Source organism: Xenopus laevis, chromosome 5S (genome assembly GCF_017654675.1).
Source record: "Xenopus laevis strain J_2021 chromosome 5S, Xenopus_laevis_v10.1, whole genome shotgun sequence".
NCBI lineage: Eukaryota > Metazoa > Chordata > Amphibia > Anura > Pipidae > Xenopus > Xenopus laevis.
Window position 1 is genome coordinate 70,609,560 of NC_054380.1, and position 15,176 is coordinate 70,624,735.

Genomic DNA, 15,176 nt, shown 5'->3' on the forward strand with positions numbered 1-15,176 from the left:
GTCTTTCTGCGCGCGCATCTTTGCTAACCTTTCAGCTGAAGATGCGCGCACATCTGCCTCCCCGACACGCCGGGCATAGAAACAACCTTCGTTTAGTATATAGGATATCCTACGCTATGTGTGAGCATCACTTGAAATGCATAACAAATGCATAATAAGGCATGAACAAGAAAGGTAAATTAGGCTTTCCTTGTATGTAGTTGTGAATTGCATCTACTTGTTCCATTGCATCATATTGTATGAGAATGAAATACAGTTGATATGGGCTTCCTATTTAAGATTTTTTTCATGCCTTTAGCAGAGCACTCAATGAATTTCAACAACAGAAAAAACAAACCGAATATGTGTGCCAGTATACTGTATCTCTATACTGTACATTACTGCATGTATACTGTAAATCTTCAGTACACAGGAAAAATATTTAATAAAAAATAAATATATACAAAGATTGCTTTATGTGTTAAGAAAAAAAAGGAAGAAGGAGATCCTGGCTCCCTAGAGCTTACAATCTAAGTGGGTAGGCAAATTAAAGACACAAAATGTGGTAATAAATACAGCCATTTACATTGGATAAGGCATTGGGCCAAATGTCAAGACTGCAGTAGATAATTTATATCAAGATGTAGTACTGTATTTGAGTTTAGTTTAAAGATGTAAAAGGAGAGTTCCCTATGAACCAATTAAGCAATGGAATCCATAGGTAAATATCGGCTATAGTACACATGCAAAGACACAGTGTAACTGCATGCAATTCAAAAAACGGAATATGCGAGTAGCATGAGAGGGTATGAGAGAAAGTGAGGCTCATTCTGGGAGAGCCAGATTTCCGTTATGGCAAATAGATTAATTTAAAATAAAAGTGTACTGAGCCTAAATAAAAATAAATAAAAAGCAAGATATGTGGACGCCATGGTGGGAATCTAAATAAGTTTAGATAAGGTACAGGTGCAAAAGAGAATGAACCAAAGGGAATTATTATGAAGCCAAAAGATAGTGCCTGGGATGAGCAGTAATAAAGAGGGAAGAAATGGATAGGTGTTGCAAAGTATTTAAAATGGACATGCTTTCATAAAGAGGTGATACTGTAGCTGCAAATGTACAGTAAGTTTTTGCAGAAAGTGTTGGGAGAAGTGATAAAGTAGTGATTTGAATAAAATAGTGCACAACTAGGGGCTGTATCAAAAATGTAATTTCATATCACAATATTTTTGCCAGCAGGAAATTTGTGTAGGAAATTGTGTAGGAATTTTTTTTCAGTTCTTTTTCTTGCCATTTTTTACTGAAGAATTTGGAACCTTAAGTCTGCCAATGTGTATTAAAAACCAATGGCCACAGCAGAATCTGTTTTAAGGAATATATTCTATCATTCAATTTTCTCAGTTACTTTTACAATTGACAAAATTCAGGCAACAAATGATAAAATATACTGTATACAAGATTTGTATAAGATTTGGTAAGAAGCATAGAGCATCATTAAAGGACAGGTATCAGTAAATATATAAAGAAATCATTTAAAATGGCATACACGTTGTTAGTGTACTTTAAATAGCAATGCACAAACTTTTTTCATCTGTTACAGTTTCGCAAGGGAAACCCAAGTTTTGCCAGCAAGAACAACTTTTCACTAATCCATGTTAGAATTTCACCATGTGGTCTGCTTCACAAGGAAAAAAGTGGCTTGTTGCACCAAAAAAACAAAACAAAACCCAACATCATTATTATCTGCCCCTTGCCTTTAACTAATGGATAGTAGGACACTCCAGCCCCACCCCTGTTTGTCCAAGTTGCTGTCTGGTGCCGTGTTTGGAATATGGAACGATAACACGGGAGCCTTTTGTTCTAGAAAGAACAGTTGTAGTATAGTGGGAAGGAGCTTCTCTAACTATGTAGGACAATGTTTATCCTATTGCACAGCTAAAAACACCTTAACCACAATGTTATTGACTTCAGTGCATTTTGACAAGATTTCAGCATTTTGTGATTAATATGTTTTGCAAATTTTTCAGCAGTTTGCCAGTTTCACTCATCACTACCTACAAATGTAAAACGTGTAATGCCATTGCTGTCTCTTCTGCAGACATTTTAAATGTTTCAGAAATATTCATTCTATCTCAGTTTCACTCTTTTCAGAAGAATACTGTACATATTCATGGAAGAAAACCATATAAAAGTTAAAATAAATTATATTAGACAAATGCTTTATAGACATTATGCAGGCTAAGTTAACTTTACATGTACACAAATATAGGTCCTTTACCACTTATTAATTAAAGGAGAATACTCAGTACAAATGAGCAGAAATACACCATTATGAGCAGCAGTAAAACCAGTCTTCACGTCAGTAGAGGTTTCTTTTACGTTATTAAGAATTGGTTGCTCAACATGCTCTCCACATAAACCACCTGCATAAATGTCACCTTTATTAATCTAGAAAAAAAGAATTGCTTTAAAGAAATTATTCAGTATAAAAATAAAAACTGGGTAAATGGATAGGCTGTACAAATAAAAAATGTTTCTAATTTAGTTAGTTAGCCAAAAATGTAATGTATAAAGGCTGGAGTGACTGAATGTCTAACATAATAGCCAGAACACTACTTCCTGCTTTGCAGCTCTCTTGGGGGCAAATTTACTAAAGGGCGAAGTGGCTAATGCTAGCGAAAATTTGCCAGTGTGACGTCATTTCGCCACTTCACCGATTTACTAACGGGTGCTTTTCAGCTCTCTTGGTTTCCACTAATTGGTTACCAGACAGTAACCAATCAGTGACTTCAGGGGGGGTTCACATGTTGCTTTTGAATCTGAGCTGAATGCTGAGGATCAATTGCAAACTCACTGAACAGTTCTGTCTCTTGTGGCGCCCCTTCAAGTTGGTGACTAACTGAGAGTTAAAGAGCTGGTTGTTAAGTTAGACAACTGTTCACTTCAGCCTTTATACATAAAATCTTTGGCTAACTAACTATATTAGAAACATTTTTTATTTTGCACAGTCTATCGATTTAGCCAGTTTTCATTTTTACACTGAACTGTTCCTTTAAAGAACATCCTGTTAAAGATCAACAGAGAAAATTAATTCCAATCAAAAATATTTTTTCTTAAAAAAAACCCAGAAAAAGGGTTCATCACATTTTTAATAGCAAGCTATTTTTCCATTTACCCAAACCCCGCTACACCTGCATCCAGTGTTTGGTACTTAATTTTCTTCACCACATTTTTAAGACAGGTCTTTTAGTTTTCATGTGAAAGATTACACAACCTATTTAAAGGAGAAGGAAAGGTTCAAACTAAGTAAGCCTTATCAGAAAGGACAACCTAAATATACCAGTAAACCCTCAAAGTAGTGCTGCTCCCCTGTCTAAAGAAACACTTCAATTCTTTCCTTCTATTGTGTACACATGGGCTTCTGTATCAGACTTCCTGCCTTCAGCTTAAACCTCCTTGTCCCAGGCATGAGCATGCTCAGTTTGCTCCTCTTCCTCCCCCCTCCCTTCTCTGCTGTAATCTGAGACCAGAGCTATAAGTGAGCAGGGAGAGACTCAGGAGGGAAGTGATGTCACACCAAGCTAATACTGAACAAACAGAGAGCTTTTAGATTTTTTTACTCAGGTATGGTAAAACATTCTGAAGAATAAATATTGCATTCTAGCTTTCACTATTGCAGCTAATCTATTGGCAATAAAATGCCTCTGTTCCTTCTCCTCTAATTGCCTTCATCAAGCATAAAAGCGAGTACTTTTGAAAATGAGAGCTATCTTTTAAGTTTATACAGCCAATGTTTACTTTTTATAGGAAAATAATTCAACTGATTTAACATTTATATTTATTGATTCTTTTTTTGCTCCTCAAAGTTGTACTTAAGTTTTGCACTTGATAATGACTCAAAAATATTTATAAAGCAACATTTGCAGACCTTATCTCTTATGTATATGATTTAGATAAAATTAGAAACTTGTTATCAAAATACAATATGAACATAGATGCAGACTGTGAATAAAGGTAGTACATTATAATGAATTTAACAAGATGCACTCAGCAGTTGGTTGGCATGCACTCTCTGTGCTTCCCTAACACGCGGAGATCAAGCAGACTGAATGAAACTAAGGTGTTCTCTTCAATATTAGAGAAGCAAAATCACTAAATTCTTTGCAGATTAACCAAATATTTTAAAAAGATCTGCTTTGTATAAGTAGATCATTCAATGTTAAAGCACTTGAGTTAAGTTAGGTAGGTTAATCTATAGAGACATCTGCATTCTAAAGACAGAGTGCAGGGTGTTACAAATACCCAGAAGGCTTTGCATTGAACATATATATGATAGTAATTTGTACAGGTTGTCTGAGGCATCCACGCACTGCATAGGGCTGTAAATTAAATTCCATATTTAATCTGTATTTGACAAGGAAGCTTGCACAGTCAAAACAACATTTTCAAAATCATCAAAATCAGTATTGTGTATGTCTGTAATTATGTTTACTCTAAAGTGTATTTTAATTGAAAAATGTTTAAACAGAGATTTTCCAAGGAATAAAATTTGCTCTTTTTATTCTGCTCCTTTTGACAGTATATATACAGTATACAGGTATGGGACCTGTTATCCAGAATGCTTCCCTTAAGTCTACCAGGAAATCAAGTAAACAAACCTGATAGGCTGGTTCTGCTAAGTTTGGATCAAGTACAAGCTACTGTTTTATTAGAACAGAGAAAAAAGCAAATACTTTTAAAAAATGTGGATTATATAAAATAAAATGGAGTCTATGGGAGATGGCCTTTCCGTACTTTGTAGCTTTCTGGATAACTGGCGACCAGATAATGGATCCCATACCTGTATACAGTTGTTACATAGTTAGTTAGTTACATAGTTAAATTGGGTTGAAAAAAGACAAAGTTCATCAAGTTCAACCCCTCCAAATGAAAACCCAGCATCCATACACATACCCCTCCCTACTTTTAATTAAATTCTATATACCCATACCTATACTAGCTATAGAGCTTAGTATCACAATAGCCTTTGATATTATGTCTGTCCAAGAAAACATCCAAGCCACTCTTAAAGGCATTAACTGAATCAGCCATCACAACATCACCCGGCAGTGCATTCCACAACCTTACTGTCCTGACTGTGAAGAACCCTCTACGTTGCTTCAAATGAAAGTTCTTTTCTTCTAGTCTAAAGGGGTGGCCTCTGGTAAGGTGATCCTCTTTATGGGTAAAAAGGTCCCCTGCTATTTGTCTATAATGTCCTCTAATGTACTTGTAAAGTGTAATCATGTCCCCTCGCAAGTGCCTTTTTTCCAGAGAAAACAACCCCAACCTTGACAGTCTACCCTCATAATTTAAGACTTCCACCCCTCTAACCAATTTAGTGGGAATAATAGCAGTCCAACATCACTAACCTGATCAATCACTATTTTTGGTAGAAATGATATTTCTGCATGGCAAATAATTTACTAGTAATAGAAAACCATCAGACCCAACAGTCATGACATGCATGAAGCTGATTCTGAAGCAGTGTTGAAAATAATAATAGCGTGTACCAGATAATAACAGTGTGGAGTTGTTATTATATAGTAATTATTGAGGCCATTCATTCTGTGACAAAAAAGTGTCAATTACAGTCCTTATGTAAAGACGGAAGTCAGCATGCTGGTTATAGTGACTTTCTCTCTGAAAATGGGTCATTCCAGACATTGTTCAGAAGAACAGCGTACTTTGATTAAAAATACTTGAAAAGGCCATGTTGCCTTATGCTGAAGAGGAAATGCCCTTAAAATGGATGTTTCAACAAGACAACAACCCCAAAAACACCAGTTAATGAGCAACATATTGATTCCAAGTCAACAAGATTGACGTTATGGAGTGGCCAGCCCAATCCCCGGATATGAAGCCAATAGAAAACTTGTGGGGTGACATAAAAAAATGCTGTTTGTGAGGCAAAACCAAGAAATGCAGAAGAATTGTGGAATGTAACAGGTGCCAGAAGTTGGTTGACTCCATGCAACACAGATATGCAGCAGTTTCCAGAAACAGTTCTTATACAACTAAATATTAGTTCAGTGATTCAAAGGAAAGCAAAATCTTGAAACATTCTTCAGTTTATACAGTGAATATTTGAATTTGTAAAGAATGCAGACACTGTTATTTTTGGAACAACTTAATATTCCCCACTTTCTGTACAGGACCAACACAAATTTGATATATTTTTCTTCATATTGTGATTTGGAATAGTATGTGCAGTGTTCCCAATGCATTTGCATGTATGGAAATAAAAGCTCTTTTAAGGATTTTGAGCTTTGTTCCCTTTTTAAAATACACTGCTATTATTCTGAACTCAACTGTATATATATATATATATATATATATATATATATATATATATATATATATATATATTTGTTTAGATTATTCATATTCTCTTGAAAGTGCCTTTCTGAAACATTATAAACCTAGTGTGAATATGTGAATAGTCTTTCTTTGACAACATAAATTCTGTAGCGCTTTAAAGGGAATATAACATTAAAAACACATAGATCTGCTTCAGTGGAGCAGGCTTGGAAGTTTGCCAAGGGACTGTAGCATTTCAAGTAAAAGCAGAAAGGCAGGTCTCAAGACTAAATTCTCAAAGTCCCATAACAGCTCTCTAAAGTCAAAATGTGGGACAGACAAGAGATTGTACTAATCAGCCCCATATAAACTGAATAAACAATTTCTAGTTATGGGAGTTACAGATATCCTTTAATACTTACATGCCCCTTTCTAGTTCTTGAAGTTCTTGATACAGGTATCTACGGCTGCATTTATCAGTCTTAAACTGATATATCTTTTTCAACTTTAAAGGAGAAGGAAACCCCCTAGGCGCAAAAGCCCTACTCCCTACCCTGTGTTGCCCCCCTCCCTCCTCCCCCTTGGCCTACCTGTCCCCCCGGGCAAATGCCCCTAACTTGTTACTCACCCCTCTGCGCAGGTCCTGTCCACGGAGTTCACAGGCGCCATCTTCTCCCGAGCGGTCTTCTTCCTGCTTTGACCAGCATTTTTCGCGCATGCGCAGTAGGAGCATTTACCGGTACGGATCTACTACGCATGCGCCGAAAGTCACAAAGTTTTTCCAGAAGTTGCCGATTAATCCAGGAAGAAGATTGCTCGGGAGAAGATGGCACCTGTGAACTCCGTGGACAGGACCTGCGCAGAGCGGTGAGTAACAAGTTAAGGGCATTTTCCCGGGGGGACAGGTAGGCCAGGGGGGAGGAGGGAGAGGGGGAAACACAGGGCAGGGGGGGAGGGCTTTTGCACTTAGGGGGGTTCCTTCTCCTTTAACTAGGGAAAGTCTACCTGATCTGTTAAATCTGCAGTCAAAGGTGATGTAAACAGAAAAGGAAATGTATTTCTAACCAACTTTCAATTACACATTCATTCAAAATTAGTTACAGTTTGCAAATGTAATTGAAAACACTTTTTTTTTGTCTCTTTCTGCTGCTGGTTCTGTATTTTGAAACAATGCAGCAGAAGTCAGCCTTGCATGCTTCTTCATGGGTCTGTTATCAGCTGCCGTCTGCTACATTGTTTAAAAAATCAGAACCTCTAGAGCAGATAATAGAATGGAGCAGACAGAGACTGCTTGCAATGGCAATTATATTTACAAATTATATGAATATAATTGAAAAGTAGTTTTGGAGATCTGCTTAGAATTGCAATGTCTTTCTTTACACAATTTTTTTTTTTTTAAAGTTTCATTTTCCTTTAAAAATGTTAATGTAAGGTAACTGTGTTTTTAAAAAGCCCAAGAAACACACGCTGCAGCACTCCAAATCCTGTGACAGTGGTTTATTGTGCCAACAAACTAGGCAATGTTTCTGAAGGCTTGCAGCCTGTGTTTCTTGGAGTTATACGTGGGGCCCCTGGCAGGGGGAACAGCAGCTTACACCTGATGCTACAACAAGTGGTGAGTTATAGTTGAGCATCGCCTTCATTTGATTGTGTTTTTAAGAAGAATTTAAATAAAACCACCATACAAAATAATTTTTGCAAAACCTCACCCTACCATTTAAAGGAGATGTAAAAAAACCTGACCTGTAAATGCAGAAGAGCAGATCTCCCAGTCACAATCATCAGCCGTTTTGTATCCTCTTCAGGTCTCAACGCTGACATGAAGCCTGAGGGAGCATGCTCAGGAATCAGCATCAACTGCAATTTCCCAAGCCAGGCCAACCTTCCCCTCTCTATTTATAGACCTGTACCTGACCCGCAGTGTTGTCAAAAAAGGGGTGAAGCGGGCAGGGATCTAGAAATAGAGGGGGAACGGTGGGCCGGTCTGAGTGTGGGTTGGGAGGGGGTGGGTCGAGAATTTCTCTGACCCAGAAGTAACTTTGTGGTATTTTATACTGGAAGCCTTTGTGGCTACAAGTGATAATTCATAATCATTTTGTGATCCGATGCGATGTGGTAGAGGCGGGTCTCTACAAATGAGGTATACTGTGTAGTGCAGGTTCACGAAACAGGAAAGTGGTCAGGGCAGGCAGCATATGCCACAATGGCAGAGGAAACAAGCAAGCCCTGGGCTTCTTCCAGTATATCCCCATCTGTACAGTTCTAAGCTTATTTCTACAAGAGAAAAAGGTTTAACCTGCTCTGGAAAATATGAGAAGTTGAAAGGTCTAACATGATACAGAATGAACAATATATGTTTGTGCAAGGTGAACAAGAGAGCATGGCAGAGGAAGGGGAAATGCACCGGGAAAAAAGGAAAGACATAGTATAATCTGCAAGGAAAGGAAGAACATGAAGATACTTAAAGGGGTAGTTAAAGGGAAGAAGAGGCATGACAACGTATTTATAATGTTATAACAATGCTACAGTATCTCTATCTAAAAAGTAAAAATGTATTTTATGTCAACACAACTCACCTAATCTGCAAAATTGGGCATTGTAGCTGTTTGCAGGTTTTTATTTGGAAATGTCAGTTTTCTGGGGTATGATCTCACCACCATTTCTTCAGTCAAGGGCAAGGACTCACATCCTCTGACCCTGGAAAGTGGTACTTCAGGTAAATAAAGGTTATAATTATGTTTAACTCCAGTGAAGCTACATTTACACAGATCTACATTTACACGGATTAAATAATCTGCAATGCAAACTGCAAACTGTATGGATTTCAAATGAAATCAGAAATTTTAGACACACACATATAAATGTGAATATACCCATATCAGACTGTGCTCATTTACAGTATATGGAGTATATGGGATTTCTTTTTTACCAGTCATTAGTGATGGACGAATTTATTCGCCAGGCGCGAATTCGCGGCGAATTTGCGCGATTCGCGGCAGGCGAATAAATTCGCAAAACGCCCGCGAAAATTCGCCGAAAAAATTCGCCGACGTCAAAAATTTTTTTCGAAAAAACGGACGCCGGCGCAAAAAACGGGCGCCGGCGTCGGGAAAACGGGCGCCGGCGTCAAAAACGGGCGCCGGCGTCAAAAACGGGCGCCGGCGTTTCGCGAATTTCGCGCGAAATTCGCAAATTTTTCGGTGAAGCGAAACGCCGCAAATTCGCCCATCACTACCAGTCATGAATAAAAGACATCAATTCAGAAAATAAATACCTTCAGTATCAAATCACTGTGTTCTGTTGTTATGTATTGTTTAGGATGAGATTCAAAGCTGTAGTAATTCTTTTTGCAGGCAGAGGAGTTTTGTTTGTACAAAGCTGTGCAGCAGCATAAATTGCCAGGGGGTAAGGAAGAACATGCCTTCTATGCAGGGACAGTACACATCTTTCTCTCTTTTTGTGTGTTGGAAATTCCCAAGGGACAGTGTATTTCTGTCAGTTTAGAATATCAGTGAAAAGTGGTACACAAGGGGATGCAATTTGATGACTCTCCTGAGATAGCAAGAAGAACAGACAAAAACACATTCAGGATTTTTATTTTGTAATAATGCTGTTGTTGGAACAGCTGCAGATGAAAACACAGTCATTCATCAGTATTCTGCACTGCTGTTCCAAAAATGGCAAAGAAGACTAATCTATTTCAAAGTGGTAACAGTTTAGAATAAAAGATGGTGATTAAGACATATAATAATTATTTAATTTGCTTCTCTGGGTTTTGCCATTAAAATGGTTATCCTTTTTGTGAGAATGTCAATGTAAATTTAGATGAGACCCTTTTAATTTCATTACTTACAAATCTGCTTCAACCAAGCTATCACAGATTAAACTAAAAACCAATCTGAACTGCCCACCATCGCAAATAAAACGTAATCATGTAAATACATATATTGTGAATGCTTTATGTATGGCTTGTATTTGGAAATAAAGAGGTATGTACAGTAAGCATGTATGATTAATAATAGATCCTATTGGTTTGATTATTAATAAAATTAGTGAAAATGAGCTTGGTCTCTGTAATATCTTACTGATTTTCCAAAGGATAATACATCAATTATACAACAAAGGTAATATACAGATTTTGTACTAATAAACAAAACAACAAAACATTACTTGTTTAGCTTGTATAACTAGGCTATATTTATAGTTACTCTTTCACGTCTAACCCAAGACATATTGGAAAAATTTCACAATAAATGGTACTGTGAACTATACATGGCAAAAGCTGGCCAAACAGATCCTACTTATTAGGCTTTTTGGAATTTTGTTCAGGGGATTCAAAATAATGCTGCTCTGGGCAAATGGTTGGCAGATTATAATATTGCAGCTATAGTACATGTGCAAGTCTGGAAAATAAAGTTATTTAAACTCAACATATAATTTTCTTGACATTTCTTCACATAACACCACTCTCTGGGTGAGAACAGAAATTGGTATCAATTGTGACAAGCCTAGGAAACAATTCTGGGGTTAGAGTTTAGTAAGCTTTGCAAAAAGTTATGCGACATGGAAACAATAATATGATAACAGAAGTATGTATGCCAGAAATATTTAATACAATTGATCAACCTCATTATCGACACCTGACAGACACCTAAAGCAGGCAAAGGCCAATTTAAGCCATAATATCCAACTTTCTGGGAATGTATGGCCAGTCATAAGGCCAGTCAGATCTATAATCTTGTGATCCTGATGATGGAAAATTTCCAGTATGAAAAAAGGAGGAACTGCACCACTTCTAGCTGTTCTGGTCAGTCAGATGGAATGCAAAGGTGGCGATGAACATGTATGGCCCTTCATATTGTATAAATCTGTACAGCATCAGGGAATAATGGTCTGAATTTGTGGGGACCTTGCAGCCGTTTCCTTTACGCACAAAAAGCAAAATTAAAAATCCCCTTTAATTCTGTATACTGTACAGCAACTACTGAACATATGAGCATGATATCAGTGACTGAAACAATTTTCACCAATTTCAAAGTAGAATTCTGGACACCTATAAATATCCAGAGTGGAAACTGAGTCTCCGATTTTAATACAGGCCATGCCTGCAATTGACCACTTCCCTTTGGCCACACCCAATCAACGTCATGGCCACGTAGTTCTATTTAATTTGATATAGAAAATAAATCATTTGTGGCTGATATCACCACTGCTGTTACGTCAATATAAAAAGTGTCCCTACAGCAGAACCATGGGGAAGATGAGCCAAAACACTAGAACATTTTTGAGCCAAAAACTGCAGACAGGGACTCTGTACAGATGCAATTTTCCCTAAGGGCCAAAGTGCTAAAAATGAGGTCTGACAAAGGAAAACATGGACTGATGTGAACCCTATTAAAGAGGGTGTATAAAAGTACATTTGTTCTTAGTCTTATTCGGGGCATCTTGAATTAGGTACAAATCTTTGGACAGAGACAACTTTTTTTCTAATTTTGGATCTGTACATTACCACAATGAATTTTAAATGAAACAACTCAGATGCAGTTGAACTGCAGACTTTCAGCTTTAATTCAGTGGGTTGAACAAAAAGATTGTATAGAAATGTGAGGAACTAAAGCCTTTTTTTTTTAAACACAATCACTTGTTTTCATTTAATTGGACTATTGACTGAAAGGCTATTTCATGGGCAGGTGTGGGCAATTCCTTGGTTATGTCATTATCAATTAAGCAGTTAAAAGCCCTGGAATTGATTTGAGGGGGGTGCTTGTATGTGAAAGATTTTGCTGTAAACAGACAACATGTGGTCAAAGGAGCTCTCCATGAAAGTGAAACGTGCCATCCTTAAGCTGCAAAAACAGAAAATTGCTACAATATTAGGAGTGGCAAAATCTACAGTTTGGTATATCTTGAGAAAGAAAGAAAGCATTGGTGAACTCAGCAATGCAAAAAGATCTGGACATCCACGGAAGACAACAGTGGTGGGTGATTGCAGAATCATTTCCATGGTGAAGAGAAACCATTTCACAACAGCCAAACAAGTGAACAACACTCTCCAGGAGGTAGGTGTATCAATATCCAAGTCTACCATAATGAGAAGACTGCATGAAAGTAAATACAGAGGGTGCACTGCAAGGTGCAAGCCACTCATAAGCATCAAAAATAGAAAGGCTAGATTGGACTTTGCTAAAAAAACATCTAAAAAAGCCAGCACAGTTCTGGAAAAACATTCTTTGAACAGATGAAACCAAGATCAACCTCTATCAGAATGATGGCAAGAAAAAAGTATGGAGAAGGCGTGGAACAGCTCATGATCCAAAGCATAACACATCATCTATAAAACATGGCAGAGGCAGTGTAATGGTTTGGGCGTGCATGGCTGCCAGTGGCCCTGGGACACTAGTGTTTATCGATGATGTGACACAGGACAAAAGCAGCCGAATAAATTCTGAGGTGTTCAAATCCAGCTAAATGCAGTCAGATTGATTGGGAAGTGTCTTTATAATGACCCAAACATACAGCCAAAGCAACCCAGGAGTTTATTAAGGCAAAGAAGTGGAATATTCTTGAAAGGCCAAGTCAGTCACCTGATCTGAACCCAATTAAGCAAGCAATTCACTTTTTGAAGACTAAACTTTGGACAGAAAGACAGACAAACAACAACTGAAAGCCACTGTAGTAAAGGCCTAGCAGAGGAGGAAACTCAGAATCTGGTACTATCCATGAGTTCAAGACTTCAGTCTGTCATTGCCAGCAAAGGGTTTTCAACCAAGTATTAGTAATTAACATTTTATTTTCAGTTTTTTAATTTGTCTAATTTCTTTTGAGCCCCTGAAATGAAGTGATTGGGTTAAAAAAAGGCTTAAGTTCCTCACATTTGTATGTAATCTTTTTTTCAACCCATTGATTTAAAGCTGAAAGTTTGCAGTTCTACTGCATCTGAGTTGTTTCATTTAAAATTCATTGGGGTACAGAACCAAAATTAGAAAAAAAAGTTGTCTCTGTCCAAAGATTTATGGGTCTATAGTTATGTTAAAAGCTATAATAAGCTATAGTAAATCTAGGCCAGAGAAAAATATTTCCATCAAAAAGATGGATTATAGGCATCATTTGTGACTTACAATTACGGTTGTGGTCACGCACCTTCATTACTTGTGTCCAAAATCACTCCTAACACTTCTGTAGAAGTACTCATGCACTTTAAAGTTAGCCAGATATGTAGGTATTAATGTTTACATAACATGGAATCTATTCTCAATAAAATTCTCTTTCTCATAAGGAATATTGTAACAAGATACAATATTCAACAAGAAACAAGCAGCTACATGTTGTTAAAAGCTGGTTAATTATTTAAGCTGACAGATAATTCATCCTTCAGGGGTGTTAGGCATGAAACATGCAGAGGTCCTTAATATATCTGACTTGACAATGTAGCCTACTCCATCTTTTAATGCTAACGCTATTTATATTCATTTTAGAACCTGAGAGAAATATGAAGTCTTTAGTACTGACCTTCGCAAAATGGGCATTCCAGTGCCTTCAAGATTCTTCTGTAATCTGGTAAATAAATGTTCAGCTTGTCATATTATTCCATATTCCAACAATAGAGCCTAAATGAATTCCAAAATATATGCATAGTTACATTTTCTTTAAATTCACTGGTGCTCATGATCTCTAAGTTGTATTTGCATGATGAATTTACTTTCGCCTTTTTTCAGTTCTGTACAGGTATGAGATCCATTATCCAGAAATCCATTATCCCGAAAGCCCTAAATTATGGAAAGACCATCTCCCATAGACACCATTTTATCCGAAATTTTAAAAATGATTTATTTTTTAAAACAGTAGCCTGTACTTGATCCAAACTAAGATGTAATGAATCCGAATTGGAAGCAAACCAAACCTATTGGATTTATTTAATGGTTACAATATTTTCAATTAGACGTAAGCTATGGAGATCCAAGTTGCCCTAAGAAGAAAGAACACACAGACCAAAAACTTATCTTCGTCTCGACTTATAATTCAAATAGCAACAAGATGGAGAAGGTTATTAAAAGATACTGGCCTCTTTTGCAAACTGACAGACAATTTGGCCATTTATTTGGTGCTCTCCCTCTCTTTTGCTATAAACGAGGTCGCACTCTTAAAGATATATTATGTCCATCAGATACACGCCAAAAGAAATCTTTATTCCATGGTAAGAAAAAGAAGGGAACGTATCCATGTCTGAGCTGTAACTGTTGCTCTTCCATAATAAAAGGCAGCAAAATTAACCATCCCAAAAAAGGACATGAGATTGATTTAAACGTATATGCCACTTGTAAATCAACTCATGTTGTATATCTTCTTAAATGTCCTTGTGGCTTGGGCTGTGTTGGGCAGACTTCCAGAGAGGTGAAACAAAGGATTCAAGAACATAAAAATAATATTAGAAATTATAAAGAAAACACACAAACAGATACTTCGGTCTCCAAACATTTTTTTGAATGTAAACATAACCCCATGCAACTGCGCTGGTGCGTCCTTGAGGAAGCCGCCCTTGATAGGTGAGGTGATAATAGAATTAAAAGACTCTTGCAAAAAGAAGGTAAATGAATCAAGAAACTGAGCACACATCCTGATGGTTTAAATGATTCTTGGAGTTTAAAACCGTATCTATAAAAGTGTTAATTTAACTTATTTACTTTGCAGACCATGAAAGTTGAATAATATGCTACAATAACGACAGAAATAGGGTAAGATTTTATAGTTCAAGTTTAATAGCCTCAAGTATTGTGATTTTCGTGTTTTTAAACTGATTGAGCTGGGGTAGACGTTTAAAAGTAGTGCCCCTCTTTTTGATCTTTTCTATGAATTTTGTT

At 37.0% G+C, this 15,176-nt stretch overlaps 1 long non-coding RNA gene across 1 annotated transcript in view; it reads right to left on the reverse strand.

Annotated features, from left to right (window-relative positions):
- Positions 1-14,063, reverse strand: part of LOC121394248 — a 38,345-nt gene extending 24,282 nt beyond the window's left edge. Inside the window, exons 1-3 of the long non-coding RNA XR_005961582.1 lie at positions 13,828-14,063; positions 9,593-9,870; positions 8,895-9,015 (exon numbers count right to left, since the gene is read on the reverse strand). This is a non-coding gene — a long non-coding RNA (uncharacterized LOC121394248). The remainder of the gene's footprint in view (positions 1-8,894; positions 9,016-9,592; positions 9,871-13,827) is intronic.
- Between the last annotated feature and the right edge of the window lie 1,113 nt (positions 14,064-15,176).